General features: G+C 50.2%; 1 protein-coding gene across 2 annotated transcripts in view; it reads right to left on the reverse strand.

Annotated features, from left to right (window-relative positions):
• The window catches only part of TNIP1 (TNFAIP3 interacting protein 1), a 39,653-nt gene extending 27,776 nt beyond the window's left edge, over positions 1 to 11,877 (reverse strand). For both annotated transcript variants that reach the window (XM_080922209.1, XM_080922208.1), the window contains exon 1: positions 11,796 to 11,877. The gene's annotated coding sequence lies outside the window, so the exon portion shown is untranslated. The remainder of the gene's footprint in view (positions 1 to 11,795) is intronic.
• Positions 11,878 to 15,214: the final 3,337 nt, after the last annotated feature.

The following is a 15,214-nucleotide window of genomic DNA, read 5'->3' on the forward strand; positions in this document are numbered from 1 at the left end:
GGGGCTAGGGCAGCCCCTCTTCTTCCCCGCAGGAAGCCTTAAACTCAAACAATGATGTCTAAGGTAAGGAGGAAGCCCCAGCTAGGGTCTAACATGCCGCCAACCTCCTCCTCAGGTCTCAGGTCATGACTACTCTATTCTGTCTGGTTCTAAGCAGAAGAATTTCCTACCAAACCACTGTGTAGCACATTTTCTGCCATCAGCTGTTATTTATCTGCTTCATTCCATTTGAAACCATCCTGCAAGTACTGCAGTCTTCTGGTCCTGTGCCTAGCAGAGCAGCCTTCATTCATTCATTCGTTCATTCATTCAACAACGACTTCTGCGGTTAGATTAGGCTGGGTCTAACCTCGGTGCTAAGTGGTAGTCTGGGTATAGGGTATCGGTCTGGGAGCTGGGTACCAGTCTGGGGTGCTGAGCATTAACTCCAAAGGTTTCCATGGAGAAACCAGAGATTTGGGATACTGAGATCCCAGCATCATCAGCCCTCAGTAAAAAGTGCTTCAGTCAGGAGCCTCAACGGCCATTCATGACAGGCATGTGGCACGGTTAGTGACAGTGATGTACCACTACTTGTTTACCGTGTGTTTGTTTCTGATGCATTCTACTGGGTGCCAGCAATGCTCATTTTATAAAGCAACAACAGAGGCCACTGAGCTCAAGTTAAGTACCCAGCCAAAGGACAAGGCTCAGACATCCGGCCAGCATGACCTCTGCTCACCTATGCTGTCACCACGTGACTGCACCTGGCTGGAGCCAGCATCTGTCCATTAGCCTAGCACGTTCCTGGGCAGAAATAGGATTTACATCTCTCTCTTTCCCAGGCACCAGCACCAGTGAGCAGGCATAGATGCAGAGCCCCGCTTGACAGGGTCACAGCTCCTACCCTTGAAGGGAACCCATAGCTCCCACAATACAGGCCAGAACAGCAGAGTTCAAACTCATGTAGGGTAGGCCCAGGCCACCAACCACTCTTGCTCAGTGGTTCTCAACCTTCCTAATGCTGCGACCCTTTAATACTAGTCTTCATGTTGTGGTGACCCCAACCATAAAATTATTTTTGTTGCTACTTCTTAACTGTAATTTTGCTACAGTTATGAATCACGATGTAAATATCTGATACACGGGCTATCTGATCTGTAACCCTGTGAAAGGTCATCTACACCCCCACCCCCAAAGGGATTGAACTCTGTATGTTTAAGAACTGCTGCTCTAGCTGTTTCCTACAGAGTTAAGAACCTTCTAATGCTGGGGGTGGAACCAAAGGCTTGTACACCACTACCAACACAGCCACACCCACAGCCCCAAAGCCTACAGACCCCCTTTAACAAGATTGTTGGTGGAACACACCTGGCCAGAAGGAAAAACAAAGCTGTAACAAGCACCCCACCCTTACCCCAAGGCTGACAAACACTGGCTGAACACCCACTGCAAGTGGTACCCACACCCTGCTGGGCCCTGTGAGGCAAAGGACAGCTGCCCACACACCCACATACCACTGGCTAGGACACAGACTTTTTTTTTTTAAACTAGAAAGGTCAGCGTGCACTGCAGAGTAGCAAACCCTGATGTACCCTTAGTGAAAGGAGACAGTGTAGGTGAAGTACCAGGCAGGACAAGTAGACAGCTGGGCACAGACCTCCATGTGTCCATTAGCCTAACACGTTCCTGAGCAGAAACAGGCTTCACATCTCTCTTTCCCAGTCACCAGCATAGGATGCAGGGTCATCCCACAGGGAGGGACAGAGTTTACAAATGGAGGAATTGAGGCTGGAGACACCCTGAGTGGCTAGTAGCTGCATGCAGGCGGCCTGGTTACCAGCCCCACAACTTGGGTCCACAGCAGACTCAGCCAAAGTTATAGACAGTTTGGTCACTTTCTGTGTGACTTTATCAGTAGGTGGGGGCTACAGGGAAGCAGAGACCAAGCCGACCTTTGTGTCAGGATTCTTCAGAAAGCAGCGAGCGCCTGAAGGGACTTACCCTACCTCCCCAGAGGCCACGTAGAAAGCACCCGGCCAGACCAGCTATCACTGCTGCACATGGTGGCAGGGTGCTAACCCCACACTTCTAGAATCTCGCTACTGTCTCCCAGAGACTCCCAGACACGGCCAGGTGGCACACTGACAAGCAAGGAGATCATGAGAAACGTGATCAGAGTAGACAGGGCAATGACCCCACCATGGCCTTGGGGGAAGACAAGAGGTGGGGCAGGGGCCAGGCTCCCTTGGAGCTCTGGGCCTTGAAATGGATGTGTATCAGACCTCAGCACTTGCTGTTTTCTGAAGAAGCCCTGGCACAAAGGTGGGCTTGGTCTCTGCTCCCCTGCCTTGCCACAGCTGTGTTTTAATGCCTGAGACGGTGGGAACAGGCACCATGAAGAATGGGATACCACAGGGAAGGGCTCCCTGACACCCCTCCCCCGCCAAGTCATGCTCATTTGCATATCCACTAGCATTTATAAAGTAGTAAGTCTCGGGTATTGTTTTTTCACTCGACTTTCCCAAAAGCCCCAGGAAGAAGGCATGGGTGAGAGACAAGACTGCCAAGCCCAGTTTGGGGGCTTAAGCCTCACTAATGCCTCTGGTTTCTGGCTGTATCAGGGGAACAGATGTGCCATGCAGGCCTGGGAACAGCAAAGGTCTCCTGGTACTAAGGGAATGGCCCCAGCAGGCTCATTATGGTTGTAAAGGTCTATGTCCCCAGCAGAGGCAGTTATGAGATATGCCAGTGGGTGTGGTCAGAACATGGAGAAAGTTCAGAACAGAAGCTGCCTGCTCCCTCCTCTTGGACTCCTGTCCTCTTATACAAGGGGAGGAAGCCTGAATGAGACTTAATAGAAGCTGGCTGACTAAATGTGGATGTTGTCCTAATAAGGGTCAAAGGATGAGAGTGACCCAAGCCTCAAGACTTAGAGCAGGCCAAGGGACAGAAGAGATGTACAGATGTAGAATCAGGAAGGTTCCACCCAGACCAGGAAAGGTGAGATGAACAGGCCACACACTGGCACTGTCTTGTACATTACAGTGCACCCTAGGGCCTCACCTGTACCAGGCCCAGCTCTGTCCACCCTGCAGCTATGGGATGCTAGGCCAGTCCATTCTGAGCCTCAGCTGCTCATCTGGAAAAGAGGATTATGAAAACCTACCCAGGCTAAGGTGAAGACATTAAATGGCGCCTCTGTGCGTTGTGGTGAGGAGTTCTCATTTCAGACTTTATTTCCCAAACAGGATTTACTCAACAAGAAACACACTTCACAATGAAACATCCAATTCAGCGAGCAGGTGGGACCCAGCACAGTTTGTGGCACACTGCAGGTTTTCAGTAAAAGGGCAAAGGGGCTTCCACTATGCACAGTTGACCTAAGACCCGCACCCCTCCTCCATCCTTGGTTTGCTTTTATTTTTATTTTGCCTGTGTGTGCACACACACCAAGGTCAACCTTCTGTGTCATTGCTCGGGAGCTATCTACCATCTTTCTGAGACAGGGTCTCTCGCTGGGACCCACAGGTTCAATGATCTATCTGGCTAGGCTGGGCGGGCCAAGAAGTGCCCAGGGATCTGCTGTCACCTGCGCAGCAGTAAGAGGACAGGTATGAGCCATCACATGCACCTGGTTTGTTGCATGGGTTCTAGGAATCAAACTCAGTCCCTTTCGTGTTTATGGACCACGTGCTTTACTCTGCTTCTCCCCCAGGCTCTGCTATTTATTTACGTGCCGTGGTGCTGCAGACGGAACCCACACACTAGGTGAGCACTCTGTGGCTCAGTTATATCCCCAGCTGTTCTTAGTTTTTTGAGATGTGACCTCGCTATATCGAAAGCCTCAAGCTCAGACCTCCCTGTACCTTCTGTGTCCTGGGATACAGTCATGCCCAGCCAAGGACAACTCTGGACTTGATTCGCCTGCCTCCATTTCTCTAGTGCTGGGTCCCAGGCATATTCCACTTGACTGGACATTTTTAAGGTCCTTTCTAGTTCTAAGAGTTCAGGATTACTGCTGCCACAGCCCGCCTTTCTGACCTTAACAGGGCTGTCATCGATCCCCAGCCCTATCCTCTACAGCCTCAGAGATTCTAGACCCATCACTGTCCATGAGGCAAAGGCGGCAAAGACCTTGAATGATGCGTGTTTACAGGCCCAGCTTCTACAAGACATGCAGGGTTCCAGCCAAAGCTGGGGACTGTGTCCCTCTAGCACAGCATACATCCCTCCCTAGGCCTCTTCCCGCTCCTGTGCTATACTACAGAGCCCCTACTGTCCCCATGACACCTGCACCCCAGCACCTACCTGACACCCAAGCTGGGGTTCAATTGGGTAAAAATGGCACACGAGGAATGCTGAGCGGGTGAATTAAAGAAACGAAATGACTGGTTCATCGCCACGTGGTGGTCCTGGCTGGATCGTGACACATTACCACTCACCCAGAGCTTACTGAGCTTATCCCTGCTTTCCAGCGAGGACGCCAATCCACCACCTAAAAACCTGCAGGAGCAGACCCAGGAGCTCCCCAGTCATCTTGGGCTGGAAGGCAGCGGAGGAAACGGGGGTTCTACAAGAGTCAATTGGGTACATGGCACAACGGTGCCTGCACTGCTCCTGATTCTATTTCCAATGGTCCAGGTCCCAAGGATGAGGAGCAAGATGTCACTCTTCTCATGCTAGCCAGTAAGGTCTCTAACCCCAAGGCTTCCCTGTGGCCAACCAGGTCTTCCTGGCATTGGCCCACTACCTGCCAATCCGCTGACTGGACACAACACTGGGGTGATGCCTCGTGAGCCCAGGGACTTTTGCATCCACACTTTCAGGGAAGCATATGTCAATTTGTTGACAGAACCCCAGCATTCCCATGTTTCTTATGGTTGGGTCTCCCATAGAAAAAAGGAGCAGCTAGAGTCGGATAGTGATTTCTCCCAAAGCCCCACATGTTCCAAAGCTCGGTCCCAGGGTGCCTCATTCTCCCCTTTTTGCTTCATGGCTGAGTAGGGGGTGACTCTGCTCCCTACCTCTCTGCACGAGCTCCTGCTGTGCTATGCTGTCTTACCACAGGACCAAGGCAATCACAGGTGACCGTGGAGCAGTGCCAAGACCTCCGAAACTGTGCGGCAAAGCAGGCCTGTGCTCCTTCCAATGATCTCGGGATGACAGTGGCCTTTATCAATGCTGTCACCAGCCTGTGTCCGCGGGCCAAGCTGAGAATCAGGAATCAAGCCCTCCCATACAGAAGCAAGCCGGAGACTATTTCCCTTCTCTAGTGTGCAGAGCTTAACCTACTCCATGAACTTCTATCAAGGTTTCTAGAGATGTCTGCGCAGCCCACACAGGGGCTGGATGGAAAGCAGACTGTTACATGCTTCACAATAGCAAAAATATCCTGAGTGGCCATCAAAAGGGTATTGGCAAATAAACTAAAGTGCCGTCAATCTGTGGAACACTATACAGCAATCAAACCCATGGTATTCACTGCTTTGTGAAGACACAGAAAAATGCACATAAAATAAAAAGCCAAGTTCGTGTTGTGTGTGACAGGACACATACCCTATATACACACAACAAATAGGGTGGAAGAATATATGCCTTACTGGTTAACAACCTAAGTAAGCCCCAGCTGAGGACTGCCGTCTTCTCAAGTCTTAACTCTGTAGGGGAGAACCGAGGCTCCATTCAACAGATGAGGCTCGGACGGCACAGCTTTCACCTTAGACAGGGCTCATCCATCTTTCCTTTTTCTGTCTTTGGGACAGTCTCCTGCCGCCCAGTCTGGCCTCTCATTTGCCATGTAACCAAGGATGGCCTTAAACCCCTGTCCCTCCGGTCTCCATCTCACAAGTGCAGGTACCCACTTGCCCAAAAAGGGGAAGAGAAAATCCAGACTGCCAGCATGTACCCAGGCCAGAACAAGCACAAGCCTTGGGTGCCCACACCCAACAGGATCCCACTCTGCTCCCAGGGAGCCAAGTCCAGAGGGCAAAGCCTAACCCAAGACTAGGCCTCCAGGATCAAAGTGGGGCCTAAATTACAGTGTCACTTCAGCCCCAATGCTCCTGTCACCAGCATGCCTCATCTGGTTGAGTGGCAGCTTATCTACCACACCCACTGTCCTTCATACCCACATTCCTCCCCTCAGCTACAGCCCAGAACTAACAAGAGGCATCTCTGAGCCAGAGTGGCCTCGACCATCAGCCGAGAGGCCAACATCAGGACAAGAGGGAGCGCACCCAGAGCAGCCTGTCTCTTAGTGCCCAAATGCCACAGCGATCTTATGCAACCCTGTAACTCCCCTCTCTCAGAGGAAAACGCCAGTTTTTGAGAATTCTCCTTATACAAAATATGGTGGGAAGAGAATTGTACAGAGTCAAGCCTGGCTCTGTGAACCAAACAGGAGCCACAGAGTTGCCTGCAAACCTTACTGTGAAACCCAAAAACGGGGTCACAGTGGCTATGAAAGGGCTAGAAAGAGAAAGGCTAAATCAGGAAGATTCTCAGACACTCATCTCAAAGGGCGGGACATGAGTCGATACACTGTGGAGATGCCTCCAGGAACACAACACAGCAGTGAAAACCTGTGTGGCAGCAGATACAGATGTGGCAGCAGATACAGATGTGGATGGCTCTTTCATACGCAAGCTGTGATAGAATCAGACAGCGAGGCGCTCGGAACACACCGGCAGCATCCATAACAAAATTACACGCTGGTCAGGGACGCACACATTCATATTAAAGTTGGAAGAAACACAAGAGAGCACTAGAGAGATGGCTCAGTCAGTAAAGTGCTTACCACATGAATGCAAGAACCTATGTTTGAGCCCCAGAGGAGGTGAAGGTACTTGTTCCCTAAACTGGTAACTGGGGTTTGATATCAGGAACCCATGATAGGAGAGAGCCCATTGCTTTGCAAGTTGACCCCTGACCTTCACATATACACAATAAATGTAATAATAAATCTAAAAAGCCAGAAGCCAAACATAGTGGCTCATTTCAGCATGAAAGCAAGGTCAGTCTGGGGACACTGTCTGTGATCCAAGAGCTGAGGAGGTAAATCCCAGAACTGACTGGCCAGCCAACGTAGCCTAATCGGTGAGTCTTAGGCCAGAAGGAGAGTGACTGGCAGTGAGTCGAGGCTAGCCAGGTGAAGGTCAGGGCCAAAGGACCTAGAGGCCCCTGAATCAGGGGCTCTTCCATCCTACAAGAGTAATCTCAGGGTCCAGTGACTGGGCCCCAGGGCCACCACTTCCTCATCTCATTCCCCACTCACAAGCCAAGGCTGAGGTCTTGGTGTGTCCACCCTTGTGCTTAGCAGACAAAGTGCCCCAGGGCTCAGGGAACAGCCTGGAGACAAGGTTCATGAGGGAAGGTAGCCCTGCAGGGACAGCCATCAGAAAAGAGACAGCCAGTCCTTAAGCAGTCACCCTTTCCAGTCTCTGAGGGTAATCATCCTGTGGAGGTCACAGGAAGAGCACAGGGAACTGATTTCCTCCAACAGTAGCTGCCTAGGTCTGCTTAGGAGAGAGGGGCAAGCCAGAAACATCCACAGGGAAGCACAGAAAGGACTAGCCCAGCTGGATCCAACGAGGACCACCCAATGAATGGCTAGGTTTTTACCATTTGAAGAATTCATTTCATTTGGCTTTTTGAGACACAGGCTGGCCCTGAACTCAAAATGTTAGCAAAAAATGACCTTGAACGTCTGGCTCTCTAGTCAGTACCTTCTCAGTGCTGGGATTATAGGTGTTCACTAGCACACCTGATTTATGCAATACTGGGACTAGACCCCAAGTTCACTCATGGTAGGTAAGCACTCCACTAACTGAGCCATATCCTGGGCCCAGAATCTGGGACAGAGCAAAGGACAAGTCATTCAGAGAGGACTCGACACAGAACACAGGCCAGGAGAGGGTTGGAGGTGAGTTATCCAGAGGCCTGGGAAGTGGGACCACCTGCCGCCTATGGCTGAGATTCTAACAGCCTCAGAAATAACTTCAGCCAGTATGCAGACAGATCTCCCACTATGCTGTAGGGTGACACCGCCATCCCTTGGACCTGGGTGAGGGAGCGAGGGGTGCAGCACCCACCTGGTCAGTCACAGGGGTAGAGACTGGTCTAGCCTCAGAGTTCGCACTGAGACCCACCAGCTTCACGGCTGCAGCTCAGACATCTGAGTGTCCAAAGGGACACTCCCATACCTGGGATCTTTGGGGGTCTTGCTCAGCCCAGTTGATTACCCAACAACCTCACCCCCTATCTGCTATGTCCATTCAGCCCCCTAAAAGGTCCAGGCCCTACTCTGAACCTTCCATCTTTCCAGGGTCCACCATGACTATCATTTACTTCTGGAAGCCCCACTTAATAGATCAGGTGCCCCTGAATGACTTCACACCCTAGCCATATTCACAGTGGCTAGCCTTAATGCACTGCCCCCAGGCTTCTGGTGATGTCAGGCATGGATCCCAGCCAGGAGGAGCCCTGGAAGGCAAAACCAGACTCACACACAGATGCAGCCTGCGCACCACCCAGCTGAATGCTCAGAGGGACATTAGGAAACACCCACTCCTGTGACCCATCCTAGAAGTCCCTAGTAGATCAGGCTGGCCTTGAACTCAGAGAGATCTGCCTTCCTCTGTCTCCTGAGTGCAGGGAGGAGTAAATGCCTGCACCACCCCACTTGGCTCACAAATTTACTTTAGATCACAATAAATGAATGAACAAAGTAGTAACATGACAGAAAGTGAGAGGGTTGTGTGTTTTGCATAGGAAGAGCAGGGAAGGCCCCCTCTGAGAAGGTGACATTTGAGCTGAGACTTGACAGATAAGGAAAAAGCAGCCAAGGGAAGGGCTAGAAACTGGTCCGGGCACTGGGATGGCAGCTGTGAGGGCTTAGCATGAGAACAAGCGGAGCACACTGGAAGCTGGAAAAAAGCAGGTAGCAGGGCCTGCCCAGTCACAGTGGGCACAGAAGGGAGCCAGTTCCACCATACTCAAACCAGGTTGGTCTGACCCAGCTGGGACATCCGGGCCAGAGACACAGCGCTGGAGGTGAAGGAATGAGTCAGACCCATGGCTTCCTGGGGCCTAAAGGGAGCTGCTATGGGCATCCAGGGACAGGCACACACACCCAGCTATACTGTACCCACACTCACAGGACACCCATGTGGAAGGGACAACATGACCAGATATATAAATACACTGTTGCTCTCAGAGAGTCAAGACTGAATGCGTCCAAAGAGGACTAACACTTAAATACTTTCCTAGGACACAGTCATGACAATTTAAGCCAGTAGAAAAAGAATAGGACCCTTGGGACACGGGGTACACCTTAGCTGGGAGAGTGCTCGACTAGCATGAGATCAACCCCAGTACCATACAAACCAGGCACAGTGGCACATGCCTCTAACCCCAGCACTCAAACCAAGGCAGGAGGATCTGCTACAAAACGAATTCAAGGCCAGCCTGGGCTAGGAAGACCCTATTACAAAATAAAACGACAGAGTTTGGAACTGGTGAGACAGCTCAGAGAGTGGAGTTGTTTGCCACAAAGCCCGACAACCTGAGTTCAAGCCCAGAAACCCATATGATGGAGGGGAAGAGCCAACTCCTGGACACTGTTCTCTGACTTCCACATGGGCATGGACACCCTGGCAAACACTCACCCGAGAGTACAAATGAATAAACACAAAACTGCAAACTGACAGAGGGCCCAGCTAAAGTCTGAGACTACTATCAGCTCAGAAAGAACAGAGTCAGGCATGGTGGAACACCCCTGTAGTCCCAATAGATACAGACAGGTGGACCAGAAATCTAAAATCATCTTCAGCTGCAGGGTTAAGGTCAGCCTGGACGAAGAGGCATTGTTTCAAAAAAAAAAAAGTAAATGATTTCTGAATGTAAAAACCACAGGTTTAAAAAAACATTTCAGTGTCAAGTTACTAGAATTATCGTTATGGGTTCGTGTCACACACCACTTGCTAGGTACAAAGGGACACGGAGCCTCCTAACACAATGTCCTCCCTCAAGGACCAAAAACCGATTCTGCGAGTTCCCTGACTGTCCACTCACGAGTCTGAATTCCCCTCCACCACACCCCTCATTGTTGGAAGCATGAGTAAGAGCTGGTCAAATCCCACTCTGACTGACTGTGAAATCTACATGATGCATCAGGAATCCACACCGTTTCCCACACTGTCATTCGGCAAGGGGGTGGGGATGGCTGCTGCTGAGACTTTTGCTTCATCCACAAAAGTCCCTCCCTCCCCTTTACCAAAACAGTTCCTCACCAAATTCCCGCCCACTGCCGGGTACAAGATGAATACATATGCACAGTGCAACCCACTTCCACACACATCACTTCACACAGAGGCACAGAAACTTCCCACAGTGCACGGCTGTTAAACACAGCCCAAAGCAGAAAAAAAAAGGGCACCCCTAAATTATTCCCAGAAACACACTGTAGCTACTACCCAGCACCTGTGCACAAACTCAAGAGAAACAGAGCAGGGGGCTTTGCAAATGCCTGGCCACCCCTAAATTATTCCCAGAAACACACTGTAGCTACTACCCAGCACCTGTGTGCAAACTCAAGAGAAACGGAGCAGGGGGCTTTGCAGCCAAATGCCTGGTTGGAATCCTGACTTTGCAATTCACTGGCTGTGAGTTGCAAGTAGCCTGGTGTCACCTTAAATGTTATCAAATACTCTATTCTTAATTTGACCCAGCCGGCCTCTAATAATTAAGGCCGGAGCCTATTAGATTTATTCAATCAGCTTCAGCACAATTACTGGCCGAATTACCCCTAATCTATTTTTCTAACACCAGACAGGCTAATTCTTAGCTGCACTCCCCAAGTACGGGTGCTCCTGGTCAATCATGATGAAAGAAGATCTGATCTTTCCATCTTCCTTCTCTCCTTCCTCCGTTTTCTCTTCGTCCCTACCTGCGACCCTGACTCTATCCACCCCAGTAACTATTTGTAGCCACTTTTATTTAACCAATAGCTTTAAATTGGGGAGCAAGGTTAACACAAGGGTCGGTATACATGAGAATTCCCTCGTCTGGGCAATAACCAGATCTTGGGGTTCAGATTTCAGCATATGTATACACAGCACCAGACCAACCCACGACACCTGGGTTCCTCCCTTGGGAGGTGACGATATAAAGTAACATTTATAGAGAAAGGCTGGCTAGATGGCCAATAAAGACACTGGCTACCAAACCGGACCCCGAGTTCAATTCCGGAAACCCACAGGTGGAAGGAATCTGGCAAGTTGTCCGAAACCTTAACAGCAAACAATAAATAAACGTAATTTTAAAAAAAGTAACAATCATGCTTAAAATGAATGTCACAGCTGGATGAGTTTCATACTAAAAGCCTAGATCAGCATTTTGCTGTACGCTTTTTATCCTCACACTCGGGAGACAAACAGTAGGTCTCTGAGTTCGAGGCCAACCTCCTCTGTATAGCGAGTTTCTGACCAGTGTTATACAGTGAGACCTTGTCTCAAAACAAACAAGAAAAGACTATCTGGAAATCGACCAATAAGCGTAGGTACGGTAATGATTTTCGTCATTACGACGTCTGCACTCTGCTACCCAAAACTTTGCTCGGTGGAGTCCGCAAGCCGGTTCCAAGCGCTCTCCGCCGGCGGTGCGCATGCGCGCCTGGCTGGCTCCTCCGGCCGGGAGTCCCCCAATCCTGGCGATGGCGACAACTCAGTGTGCCTGGACTCCCGCCACTAGGCCACGCGCCCCGCGCAGGCCCGGGTCTCCTCCCGTCCGCCCATCCCTCCAGCGGCCCCGCTCACCCTAAGACGAGAGCTTCGAGGCCCCGGGCCAGACTCCTCGAATCTAAGCTCCGGTCCGTACCAGGAAATGCCAGAACCACGCCACGCCCCTGGGAAAGTCCCCGGAGACCGACGGGCCGTCTGTCCAATGGCGCTGCGCGCTGGGCGCCGGGGCGGGGTCTGCGATGTAAACAGCCGCAGAGGCTTCTCTGGGTGGAGCAGCTGAGGGCTCAAACCTAGGGGGCCTCAGGTCAAGGGGAGGACTGCCCAGCGGGTGGGCACTAAGTCTCTGCTGCGAGGCAAGAGCTGGGTCTTTTCTATTTCCCAGATGCAGAACCTGCTGTCTCTGTCCTTCAGAGGCTGAGGCAGAAGGATTCTGAGTTCGAAGCCAGCCTCAGATATAGGAGCCCCCCTTCTTTTCCCACTCCACCCCACCCTGTCCACCCACAACCATCAGAAAGAATCACACATACACACACATACACACACACATTACAAACGCACACACTGCATGTGTGTATGACATATGTGCATGCGTGCATACACTGTGTGTGTGTGTCTGTGTTTGTGTGATTGACCCTGGCTCACGAAGTATAGGAGAAATCAACCTGGCATTGACCTCTGGTCTCCACAGATGTGAATACACGGTTTTGAAAGTTGGAAAGTCTTGACCTTGGAATATAAAGGACAAGCTCTTTAAACAGGGAGGGCAATGTGTGTTGAGGAGGAAAATGGAAACATTTCTTGTCAGTGGAATTGTTGAAAACACTGACAGGTCTTCATCTTCAGGACTGGCAATGAGGATCTAGGGGACTATTTCATACATGCCCTCATTTTACATAGACTATCAACCGGGATGTGAGCAGGCACCTACTTAAATATATGTCTTCCCCAGGGACCCTCCGTTCAGTGCCACCTGTGTCCCAGTGACCTCAAAGGAGCTGTCAGATTTTCAAAACAACATTCTAGGTCACATTATGGAAAGACGCATGCATAGACCTTAACCTTGATTGGAGAAAGACCAGGTATGGAAAGGCTGCACAGTCACCCTCAGAGGCTGCAGGGGGAAGTAGGTCTGCATCTCTCTACCTCTTTCCCCATGCCTCCCAGTTCACCTCTTCCTGGGGTGTTCACTTCCTAATCTCCCAGCCCTTTGCTCTAATACACTACCCAGCACTGAGATTTCCTTAAAAAAAAGAAGTCTCTAATGATTTCTATTCTGATTATATACCGTTTCCACTGGTTTTGTAAGACATTTGACCTCAGGAAGTTGGGCATTTCGTACTCCTAAATGCCCATGATTTCTCTGTAGCCTTTAATCCTGGAACTTAGGAGGCAGAGGCAAGAGGACTATGAATTTGAGGCTAGCCTGGTCTACATAGTAAGTTCAAAGCCAGCCACAGCTACAGTAAGACCATGTCTCAAAAAAACTACCATCACCACCGCTACCATTAAAACATTACCCAGGGCCTAGGGAGATGAGGCAGAGTTAGGTAAAAGGGCTTGCTGATTAGCCTAAGAACCTGAGTTCAATCCCCGGCACCCACAAGAAAGAAGGAGAAAACTTATTCCTGCAAGTGGATGATTCTCTTGATGTGGGTAGGTAGGTGGGGGTCTCACCATGAAGCCCAAGCCAGTCTAGACCTTCATCCTCCTACCTGAGCCTCAAGTGAGATGATAAATTTTCATCATCACACCCAGAACTTTCTTATCAGTCCCAGTCATTCATTCAAGGTCAGTGCCCCTCTATCCCTGTAAGACTTGGTTTCACTCCAGAGCACTGTGCCAGCATTGCTCAAGGCCACACACATTGACACAGCCAAAACCAGAACTCCAGGGGCCCTTGGTTCCCAGTCCTGTCTGCTGTATTGTCTCTACAGTGTCAGGGTGGGTCTCTCTCTCTCCTTTCCTGGCCTCAAACTTGCTATGTAGGTTGACTTTGAACTCCTGATTCTCCCATCCCTACCTCCCACTCGCTGGAATTACAGACATGCACCACCACTGCCCTGGTTCTGTAGTACAGGAGATTGAACTCAAGGCTTCCAGTCCTCTACCAAGCTTTGCCCCCCAACCTTTCTCAGTTATTGAAGCTCTGGAAAAAAAAATGAGGATACTTGTACCTCCCCCTCAAGTGTTTGTGAAGATAAATATCATACAGAACCTCAGCACACAGTAGGCACCAGAGTACACAGTAGGCATCTGAAAAAAAAATGGCAGTGATGCCAGATGTGGGTTACATGAACTGATAGATTCCACTGCTAAATCCAACAGCGTTGTGTTGTCTTCTCTGGTTCCATCTTCTAGACTTGGAACATGGGTCTGGTGAGAGGCAGGTGGCCCCAGCCTGCCATCCTCTGTCACCCCATAGCCTAGAAGGGAGTTTCCAAGTTGGGAGCTGAGTGACTCAAGTAGGTGGCAACCACTCTTCTAGAGTGTCAACAAGCACCCTCAAAAAAAAAAAAAAAAAAAAAAAAAAAAAAAAAAAAAAAGCCCCACCTGGGAGGAGAGCCACACTGCCTGTGTTTTGTTGTGCTTTGGGTCGAAGCAGACAGCCTCCCATTCTTTCTGACACTCCTTCCTCTCCCACCTTTACCAGGGAGGCTTCAGAAGAGCCAAGTGCACACTTCTGAAAACATACCTTGAAAAGGCTGCGTGAAATCGTGTGGCAGAAGGAGAAAGTGGGGGCTGTGCTATTAAAACAGTAAAAGATAACATGAAGGGGGCTGGAGAGCAGGAGCCCTGAGGACCTGGTGTGAACAGGCAGAACTCATGTAAAAAGCCAGGCGGGGCTGTGTGTATGTTGTTGGGGTGGAAGAGGGCAGGGGGCAGGAAGATGGCTGCCACATAACTGACCTAGCTCCAGGGTCAGTAAGAGACCCTGTTTCAAAGGAAGAAGGGAGATTGTGATAATCAGGATACATGGTGTCCTCTTTTGGACTCTAGGCATGTGTGTGCCCTCCCACACATATGAGCATACAAGCAGAACAACATACACACACAAACACCTCCCCTACACACACACAAATAACCTGGAGTGTGTGCTAGGCCTGCACTTTTACCCGATTCATCTCCCTTCCAATCTGTGAAGACCAGGTAGATGGATGCTCTCAGAAGTTCCTACAGGGCCAGGCCAGGTTCTTATGCATGGTATATAACATCTCACCAGCTAACAGGACACAGAACTCAGAATGCCAGCCTCAGAATGGTCTTTAGAAAGTATCAACCCCCCCCCACCGTCTTATTCAAAATAAATAATGAAACTTGCTATTGAAACATGAACAAGAGGGAAGAAAGATGCCTGCCGTTTGTAAATGGAGCTACACTTAGGGCCAGTGCAAGACTAGTATTTTCTGGCAGGCATGACCCTGAATTTTAGATTAACAGTGCCTAGGCTCATTTCGTTTTTGGTACACCCCCCAACTGATGGGGAGCACATTTGT

This window comes from Micromys minutus (genome assembly GCF_963924665.1).
Source record: "Micromys minutus genome assembly, chromosome: 10".
NCBI lineage: Eukaryota > Metazoa > Chordata > Mammalia > Rodentia > Muridae > Micromys > Micromys minutus.